We start from the raw sequence: 9,955 nt of genomic DNA on the forward strand, positions 1-9,955 counted from the left end.
ATGTTGTGTTACCGTTGTCTCATTGCTAAGGATTTTAGAACAGTTGCTCTTCTTGACGACTTGGATTTTTTTTCCCTCATGTGACCGGAATTCATCGCTTAAATAGCGCCAGATCACAGAGATACACCACACAGGACAATGGTGTCCTTGGTCCTGTTGGTCCCCACGGAGGGATCAGTATCAGGGAGGGAATTATATACCTAAAGCACGTCTGCAAATCTCCTCTCCCTTGAGCGTTTTCCCTCTCGGCAGTGTCTGTCCCCTGGGTATGAGCCAGCCACTCTGTTTCCTCAGCTGGATGATGGGGAATTCAGCCAGACCCATTTGTCTCCATCAGGAGAGGGATCTGTCTCTGGAGAATAATGTTCAGCGATCCAGAACAGCTCATACGCTCAGGGTTTGCAAAATAAAACACGGTGGCCGCGTTGAAGCAGCTCGAAGCATACTGAAAGCCACTGTTTAGTCAAATTATAGCCGGAGTGAAGGGTTGCTGAAAGGCGGCGTCTGCTGTGGCCGGGGAGTAGCGCCGCTGCATTGATGAGTGAGCTTGCCAATATCAGGCTATCAGTAAAAGCTGGCCGTGAGCCAGTTAGACGTTGTAATTAAATAAGTGATGACGGGACTTTCAGGACACTGCAATTTTACTCCTGGAGGCAATTTTCGTGAACGTACTCTCAGTCGTAGCTAACTGTTCAAGCATTGATCCACGGCTGAGATTAAGTCAGTTCCTGTCCTTTCAGCAAAGTGATTGAGCGGCTAGACTGTCAGGTTATGACAAATAGTCACTCCAGTCCAGGAATGTGGACAAATATCTGAAGTAATACATGAATGGATCTCATTTTCCACTGACACTTTTGGTTCACGGGTCCCCCGCGGCATCAGCAACAGCGATACATCCCAGATGTGTTTATCACGTTCGCATCCTTGGGAACATTTTTACCGTAGCGCGTTCTGCTTGCAATAAAATTAGCAGCTTGTTTCAGCGTCTGGTTGTGGTTTCTCAGTTTAGAGCATTTCATCAAAATCAAGTCAAAGTGGTGAACATGTGTAATTTCTTAAGTGTACAATACAGTCGTTATGATAATGATACCAATTTGAAATGGTAAATTTGTTGCCTCTCCACTCTAGCATCAGTTAATCAGTCCAATCAGTATCAGTTTACCTTAACACCATCAAAATAACTATCAAATTCTACTATTACTCTGAAAAGCAGCATGGCATTAAAATATATAATATGTGTTAATGTAAATTTAACCTTTAACTTTTAACCTTGCGCTAAAGGGGAACTACCGTTTTTTACAACCTGGACCTTATTTCAGGCATAAAATACGATCGTTTACTCACCCATATAACTTTGGTGTCATTGTTAGTCCTGGAAGATACTGAGCTCCACTGGAGCGCCGCGTATATCCATATAATGGGAGTGAATGGGGCACCGATACGCAGCCTCTAAATAACGCATTATTTGCCACGAAGCTCGTTCATTTCACCAATATTTTGTTATGATATGCTAGTGCTATTCCCCGTTGAGTCCAGAGATGTCTGTTATCATCATCTGTAGATTGACCTACTAACTTCTGACCTGGATGATGTCATCTCTGAGCGCCGCGCACACCCGGTCGGTTTGTTTGTCTCTAATTTGCTACTGCTAGTTTTTTGCAACACGGCTGAATATTTTTCCGATTCTGAGGTTGTGGACGACGACTTTGTTTATGATGGACATCCTTACAGCTGGCCAAAGAATAACAAACCGCTGCACGTCCGCCAATAGACAACAAAAATAAGGTCCGGGTTGTAAAAAACGGTAGTTCCCCTTTAAGACCTGATCTGGGTGATCCGATCACGTAAAAGGGACGCACTGAGATCGCATTTGAAAGATCTGATCTTTGACCACATTTGGAGGTGGTCTGGGTCGCATGTGTCCGCGCTGTTCTCGGTTCTGGAGCAGCGGTAGTGATCCCTTAGAGACAGCAGCTGTTACAAGCTAAAGGGGAACTACAGTACGCTACTGCGCCCCAGATGATGTCGGGATTTATTTACATAGAGAAGCTGAAATTGGATCTGGAGATGCATGTTAATGCCAAGTCTGAACACACGGACCTAAAGCTGTTCACTTGCGATCTGATAGCCCAAATCGGATCTTAATGCAAGGTCTGAATAGGCCCTTAGATGTCATTGGGCCCTGGGTATAGCCTGGATAGATCGCCAGGCTATACCCAGGGCGTGTCTTTGGAATGTGGGAGGAAGCCAAAAGCACCAGGAGAAAACCAATGCAGACACAGGGAGGACATGCCAACTCCACAGAAAAGCACCACAATCCAGAACTTTCATGTCACTACTAACCACTACACCACTGACTTTGACTTCATTGATCCACAAGGGAAATTGCTTGGTCACAGCGGGTCAGCTGCACATGTCGCTCTTACTGATGTCTCTTTCGCTGGCACTGCTGCAAAGTACAGGATGCTGAGCTTCCTCAGGAAATAATAGAGTCCACTCAGGCCCTTCTTGCACGCGTCGCCTGCTTTCTGTTTGTGTCGCGGTACGCCGCTGCAAAAACAAGGCTACTCTTCACTTCATGATCATTTCACACTCTGCGAGCTCGGGGCGCGATGAAAAACCCAAGTTGGAACAAAAGTAAAGACGATTCAACGCGGCTCTCCTCCTCCTCATCCCAGGTGGAACATAAAAGATTACAGAGGACACATGCTTATATAACCGCGAACAAAAAAAAAAAACCCTGATACAAGTAGTGCATCATAATAATGATGGTATTCCTGCGAGCAGACAGATGAGACAGCGGGCCTCCGAGTGCCGGAAGTCGAGCAGATGCATCTTTGAAAGAGGATCGCCTCGTGAGCAGCAGATGAGCATACGGAGAGGGGATCACAGGGGCCGACGCCAGACACGCTCACACGGAGACGGGTAGAGACATGCCCCGACAACTCGGCAACACCTGCCTCAGGTGGCGAATTCCACACAAAGGGATCACGTCACAATCACGACCCGACAATGCGTCCAAACGAACAGCCTGTGCAGCAGCACGCAAAGCCTTCCATTCGAAAAGACTTGCTTAAAGCTTTGTTCAGTTCAGTCCCAGTTTTAAAGTTTCCTTTTATAATCCTGGGTTTGATTCCCTCTGAAGCTAGGAAGTAGATTTGTATTTTCAAAGATCTGCTTCTCTTTTAGCCAATGTTACAATGTCTATTTGCGGTGTCATGCTGCAATACTTAGTCTGTTCGCAGTTACTTCCTGGATGTCTTGTATGGGGACACCTACACCGATCAGGCATAACATTATGACTACCTTCCTAATATTGTGTAGGTCTCCCTTGTGCCTCCAAAACAGTTGGGACTCATCGGAGAATGGACATGGGCCTTCTGAGGGCGTCCTGTGGTGTCTGGCAACAGAATGTTGTTAGTGGGGGCCTTTGGGTCCTATGGGTTGAGGGGAGGGGCCTCTATGGATCATCCCACAGATACTTGATCAGTTTGGGATCTGGGAAATTTGGATCTTCAAGTTTTTTTTTTTTTTTTCTTGAGTTGGTCCTTGATAAGGCAAAAAAAATAATGTTTTCCGACTCTGAATTTCTTCTCTGAATTGGTAAATAGGTTATGATAGTCACTGAATTGTGTTAAAAGTTAAAACTGAGGACAACAAAAGACAACAACTGCCAAGTGAACCTCTGCAACATTAGATAACATAGAAAAAAACACATAAATGTCTATAAATTTCACTAAAATGGCATAAATTAATGCATATCTTGAGGGGCCATCATTGATTTTTAAATAATCAGTTTAATTAAATGAAAGAAAATGACAAAAAATAAAAAATAAGCTGCAGGCATACTGCATATTGCACCATTAAATGTATTATAGCAACAATAGAAGTAAATTATCACGTATACCTGATATTTGATGCACGACTTTCCATCATGATTTTACAACACAAAATATGGCAAAATAAAGTATGAAGCGACCATGGGTTCCTTCATTAAAGTAAATATATTAATATAAATGTTGTTCTTACATTTGAAAGTGTTGCTAAAAATCTTCCCTGCTAAAAACTGGAGAGTCAATCCATTAAGCAACCATATTCGACACTGCTGACAAACATCTGCTATTGACTGCAGAGCAAATCCACAAAGGGAGCAGAAGACAAGTCTCAAACTGTATACAAGAGGTTTTTCAGGTAAGAATGTATTATGTGGGAGGTGCAGAGGTCTCCAATGACAATGTTTCTTCATTCAAACAGAGTCTGACAGTACAAATCTGTCACTCGATGCATTTCTGTGGCATATAATTATTTTATGAACGTATGCACATAAAAACCAGGTGTCTGCATGCGATACGAGCGCGTAAAACAATACGCCAGAGCGGAAAAACACATGTCAGACCAGCAACATGTCATTTCTGAGATGTGGTGATCCAGTGTACTGCATAGACAGCAAAAGTGTAAATCCCACTTTAAACTGTTTTTCCTAAGAGCAAACACTTTAAACAAACCAGATTAAACGAATAATGCTTTGCCCAAAAGCTGCGGTGCGGCTGGCTGCACCAACAACAGACCCAGAAAATGCTGAGCCTTCGTATTTGGATGGTATTATTGACAAGAAGCCTGCACTAATGGTATGTTTTCTTGCCAGTTGGCGGTTCTGCCGCTCATCTGCCTGAAAACATTCCTTGTGTTGCTTGACCCTGTAAAAATAACTTAGTTTATAGTGTTAGATGACCTCTTTTTACTTCAGTGGATTAAATATTGACACCTGTAGCATACACCTGTAGACCTCCTGTAGCCTATTTTATACAAAGAATATAGATTACAGTGGGACAGCGCTAAGCTAATTGGTGATAGGCAATTGGTAAGAAGTCTGAGCAGTTTTACCAGACTCGGTTCTTATCAGAATTTGAGTCTGGCAACACGCTATTTGTATTTCATTATGGCATGTGTTTCAACTATAGAAAACGATAGCTTTGCACATGATTGGATAGTCCTACAACCAATCAGAAGCATTTTGTTGCCAACAAATTCAACTCCATGGTGCTCAGGTGATGTGTATTAGAGTTGTGACGTCCGCGAACGAACCGAATCTATTGAACGGCTCTTGAAAACATATGATAGTAACTGAGTCCCAGTTTCAAAAATATAGCAGCATCTGGATGTAATATCTGTCAGAAAATTATATCGTTGGTGGTCGATTTCCGGTTAATGCAAAGGTCTATGAATTTCCACCGCCAATAAAGTAGCTACCGAGAATCAATATTTCAGAATAATTCAAAGTCAGGTAGCCCACCATCAATTTAGTTTGAATGATTCTGATCCAAAATTTACCCTGTCATTCCTCCCAGTGATTAATTCTGGGATAAAAAGGTTGGCATCTTGAAAATAAATAAATATCAAAATGAGCCCGTCTCTAGAAAGGCTGTTTAAAAGGAACGGATCAAAGATCCAGCTCCCTCTTAAGAGCTGTAAATCCCATCTCTAACGTGTATGACTGCTATTCTTCTGTCCATCAGCTCATAAATCCCGCCCAAAAAATTTGATTAGCCCAGCAAATCCCAAAAAAGGGCCTCCAGACCAATTTTCCGCTACAAAAAATTTTGTGGTCCAGGAAGTTGGTTTTGGCTTCCAGGCTAGTTTTACCCCAAAATGGGACTGGGATGTGCTACAAGCCAAAATTCGTGCCAATCTGAAGAACAGGCACAGTCAAGATTTATATAAAAACAAATTTCCTTTCTCCACTCAGCAGAGATGGTTTTATCCCTGTTGAGTTGTATGGGAACTGCAGATGGTATACTGTAGTTCACTCAACATAATACACAATGAACACACATTTCCTAATAAATGTAATAAGAGCTTCCTACTTGTGGTGTTTTCAGCTGTTTCGGATTTCGCCTGGTGCTAGACTTAAAAAAAAAAAAAAGGGTACAGCTGGAGTCAGCTTAAATTCAAATTCCAGTGCCAGCCCAGAATCACGCCACAAACTGGTCCCAATAAAATCAAAATAAGAAATTGTATCTGGATGTCATAAAATGGGAATTTATGTGGACACGAAAACGAATATCAGGCGATCCTGAACAACCGTGAAAAATTTCCAAGAGATCTTGTTGGCAAAAGGGAAAACTGACAACTAATGACATCCGGTCACACATTACCAGTATTCCCCAATGGGATTTTTAATAAATGAATACTTATTCAAATCAAGTGTAGTTCTTTGTAGTAAAATGCAAATGGAACCAGGTATTTCCAAAATAGCTTGAACATGAGCTGACATTTTTAATTCCTCCACTCTAAATGTCAGCTAATTCATGCTTGACAATGTTGGAGAAAGTAATTAGAATGTAAAAATGTTCCTGATTTTGAAGTCATTTCAAAATAGCTGCCTGCACAAGCCAAATATGATGCTTTGTTGTGGGCTGTAAGCCATAAAAATGAACCTAAACTCAAGTAACTTTTTGAAAAAAGTGTACTTCTAAGAATAGTTTTACCATTAGTAAAGAGTAGTTTTGACTTTAACTTGAGTAGATTTGTGAAGACGAAACGTTCCTTCTTACCCCGCTACACTGGGCTACGCTTGTTATAGAGTTGTGTCACGAACAAACCAAATCTACAGACTGGCTCTTTAAAAAGAACGATGGGAACCGAGTTGCAGTTGCGAATATCAAAATGAGCCAGTCTTTTGAACGGCTCTTTAAAATGAAGGGATCCGCAAGATCCGACTCCTTTCAAAGAGCCGTAAATCCCATCTCTAATCCGTTACTCTTTACACTTGATACCAGCAGTGGCTCTACCACATGACCGTGTTTCACCAATCAGATGTAGCAACAATAATCACATGACTCCGTTTTACCAATCAGACGTAGCCGTGCAGTCACATGACACACACAAATTGCGTGGTGGCATTGTGCCCATAAGTGAGATTTGGAAATTTGTGTCTTAATTTGTTATTTTGTAAAGATATTCTTTATTTTATATATATATATATATATATATTTTTTTTTTTATTTTATTATTTGGAAATACCAGAAATTGCAAGCTTATTTTATATTTTTGTCTGTTTGATTACACATTTTTTTTTAAAAATAACAGTTACCCAATGCTTGAGCATCTTTTCACCAAATACTTTTTTACTCTCATTTGAGTCATTTTTGAGATGACTACTTCTACTTGAGTAATATTCTTTTATAATAATGCTACTTTTACTTGAGTGCAATTTTAGGATACTCTACCCATCTCTGCCTAAGCTAACTAAGCTAAGGATGTGCAGATTCAGCTGACAATGCTTTGTCGGCCTAGCAGTGTAGACGAACCCTTTTCGCGTTATGGTTTTTCCATTAGTCCATACGTAACTTTAACATCTGTTTCCCATCAACTGATAAGGAAGATGATAAACACTCAAGAAAAGACCGGTAGTCACCACACTTTGAGTTTGGGAGACATACATCAGACTCCCCTAGTATCATCTGCTACAGATCAGGGTCTCACATGCAGTCTCAACTACCCTAGTGAAGAAGACAAGGGGTTCGAAAATCAGTTCAGGCCATGACGTAAAGGTTGACACATGTTAGCGTTTGAAGGATGACGAGGCAACGGAGGATTTTCCGTCCAGCGATGAGTTACTTTTTCCTCTCCTCTGACAGCCTGTAAAGCTGCCTTTAAGTTCACCCAGGGTGTGTTCCTTGCTCTGTATCTGTACCTTTTTCTCAAATTATTGGCGCGGGTGTTTGAATAAATCTCAAAGAATCCTGCTTCACCTTACATTGCCTCTCTCTCTCTCTTTCTCTCAGTCTGGAAGAAAGAAGGATTAATCCCTTTATCTGCTGCTGCCTCGTCAGCCTCGGATATCACGATGTGGGAAGGATCGCCAGATGTTGGGGATTTCACCTCCTAACCTTCTAGGCATTAGGCTTCCTTTGGTGTTTACGTAACGTCAGAACTGAATCCAAGCGCTGTTTGGGCTGTTTTCCAAGCAAATCACCATTAGGCCGCAGAGCGTTACCCTAACCGAATACAAAAGCCATATGTCTGACCGAAAAAGATTTACAATGCGTATAAAGGCAGAAATGCTTTTGCTCACTCTTTTCACCTCTTCTCTTAATCTTTTATTGCCCCTCTCGTTCAGCGAGTCTCTCTCGCACACAGGCACACAATGAGACATTCATACACTCAGCCTTTCTCTTTGTTTTATTCCCACTTTGTTCATGGCAGCTGTTGGGATCGGATTCTCAAAAGGCATGGAGACAACCCCTTGATGGGGATCTGTGGGATGCAGTGGAAACAAGTCTGATCCACAGAGGTCCGTCCCCTCAACCCATAGCACCCAAAGGCCCCCCACTAACAACATTCTGTTGCCAGACACCACAGGACACCCTCAGAAGGCCCAGGTCTATCTAGTCTTCAAGCTACTTTGTGATCCAGCACCTTGCACACGAGAAGAGGTATGAGGTTTTTTTTTTATCTCAAACGTAGCTTAGCTGTTTGATCCATTTTTAATATAAAAGTATGGAAATCTTTTTTTCATTTTCGCGTAATATAATTGCAGAATAAAAGATGACGGCGTTATGAGATGCTGATAAGAAGAGCAGATGGAATGATATGAGGATATTGCTGGACCCGAAAAGGCCACCGCATGTGACTGCGTGAGTTAGAGCGTGCGACTTGACTGATGAGATGAGAGCTCGGGTAGTCCCTGATTTTGTTAAAGCACCAAAAATACAGCCCAACTTCATGATTCCAGGTTGAGTTTCAAAACATTAATGGTGTGCTCAGAATTCTTTGGGGGATTTAGGCCAAAATAAGGTGCCATAACGGATTATCAATTCTTGTTAGAATATGAGTCTGGTCACATGGTGTGTCAATTTTATTATGGGTGTACAGTACTTCTGCATGCAATTGGATTGTCCAACAACCAATCAGAGCCATGTAGTTGTAAACTAATTCAACTCCACGGCGCTCAGACCTCATAAAGCCCATCCAAATGATTTGATTAGCCTGGTAGATCTTTGCAGGAGCATAGTCAGTTCCCAACGGAGGGGTTCCAGAACAACTTGCGGATCGGACCGCTTGGTGTGGCTTCCAGGCTAATAGGTGGTTTAGGCTTATACGTCAATTTGACGCCGTAGCTGTGGCGACAGCCCAAGCCATACGCAGACCCTAGCCTGACGTGTACCTCCCCAAAAATGAAACTACGCGTTGCAGAAACGCAGACCACAAGGGCTATGATTGGTCAGCTTGGTAGTAGTGTGTTTCTCTTTAATATTTCCGGCTGCTCCTCCATCTCCGCAATTTTTGAATTGATTGTTTTGGATCAATAAAGATGGAACACATTGAGGAAAGGTTAACTGAGGAGGTTTGGAGATTCAAACATTTGTATGAGTGAAATTTTGGCGAAAATTAACCCAACTCGCAAAAAGGACTAGCACTTGGGTGGCATTTTAACAGAGCAACCCAGACTGACTAGCGCACAAGTATAAATGGCTCAAACTGACGTAGGCTACATGTGTAGGCTACGTGCTATGGCGTCTATGTACCATGTAGATGCCTTAAAAAATGGGGTTATATATGCCAAACTGCATCAATATAACATTGTTACAGTGATTTGAGTAGTTTGGTTCTTTCTAAAACATGAGAAGATATTAGAAATTATATATTCTTGTTCACTAAAAGTGGCCGATGTCTGCTGAAATAAATTCAGTGTTGACAGAATTTTCCAGCTCTAGTGTGTTCCTCTGGATTTTTATAGATTGTGACTCGGGCTGTAATCACTTTCTGCAACGGAAGCAAATGCCTGTGGTCTGTGACCTTCTCATAGAGACCTAGCTTCATGGAAGGAATGCCTGGTTTAAAAGAGAAAGCTATTACATTTAACCGCACTTGTTTCTGGGTTCTATTTGCCATTAATCTCCGTTCATTGAGATAATGAAATGCCTTTTTATAAAACAATACTTTAATTTGA

This window comes from Chelon labrosus, assembly GCF_963514085.1.
Source record: "Chelon labrosus genome assembly, chromosome: 24".
NCBI lineage: Eukaryota > Metazoa > Chordata > Actinopteri > Mugiliformes > Mugilidae > Chelon > Chelon labrosus.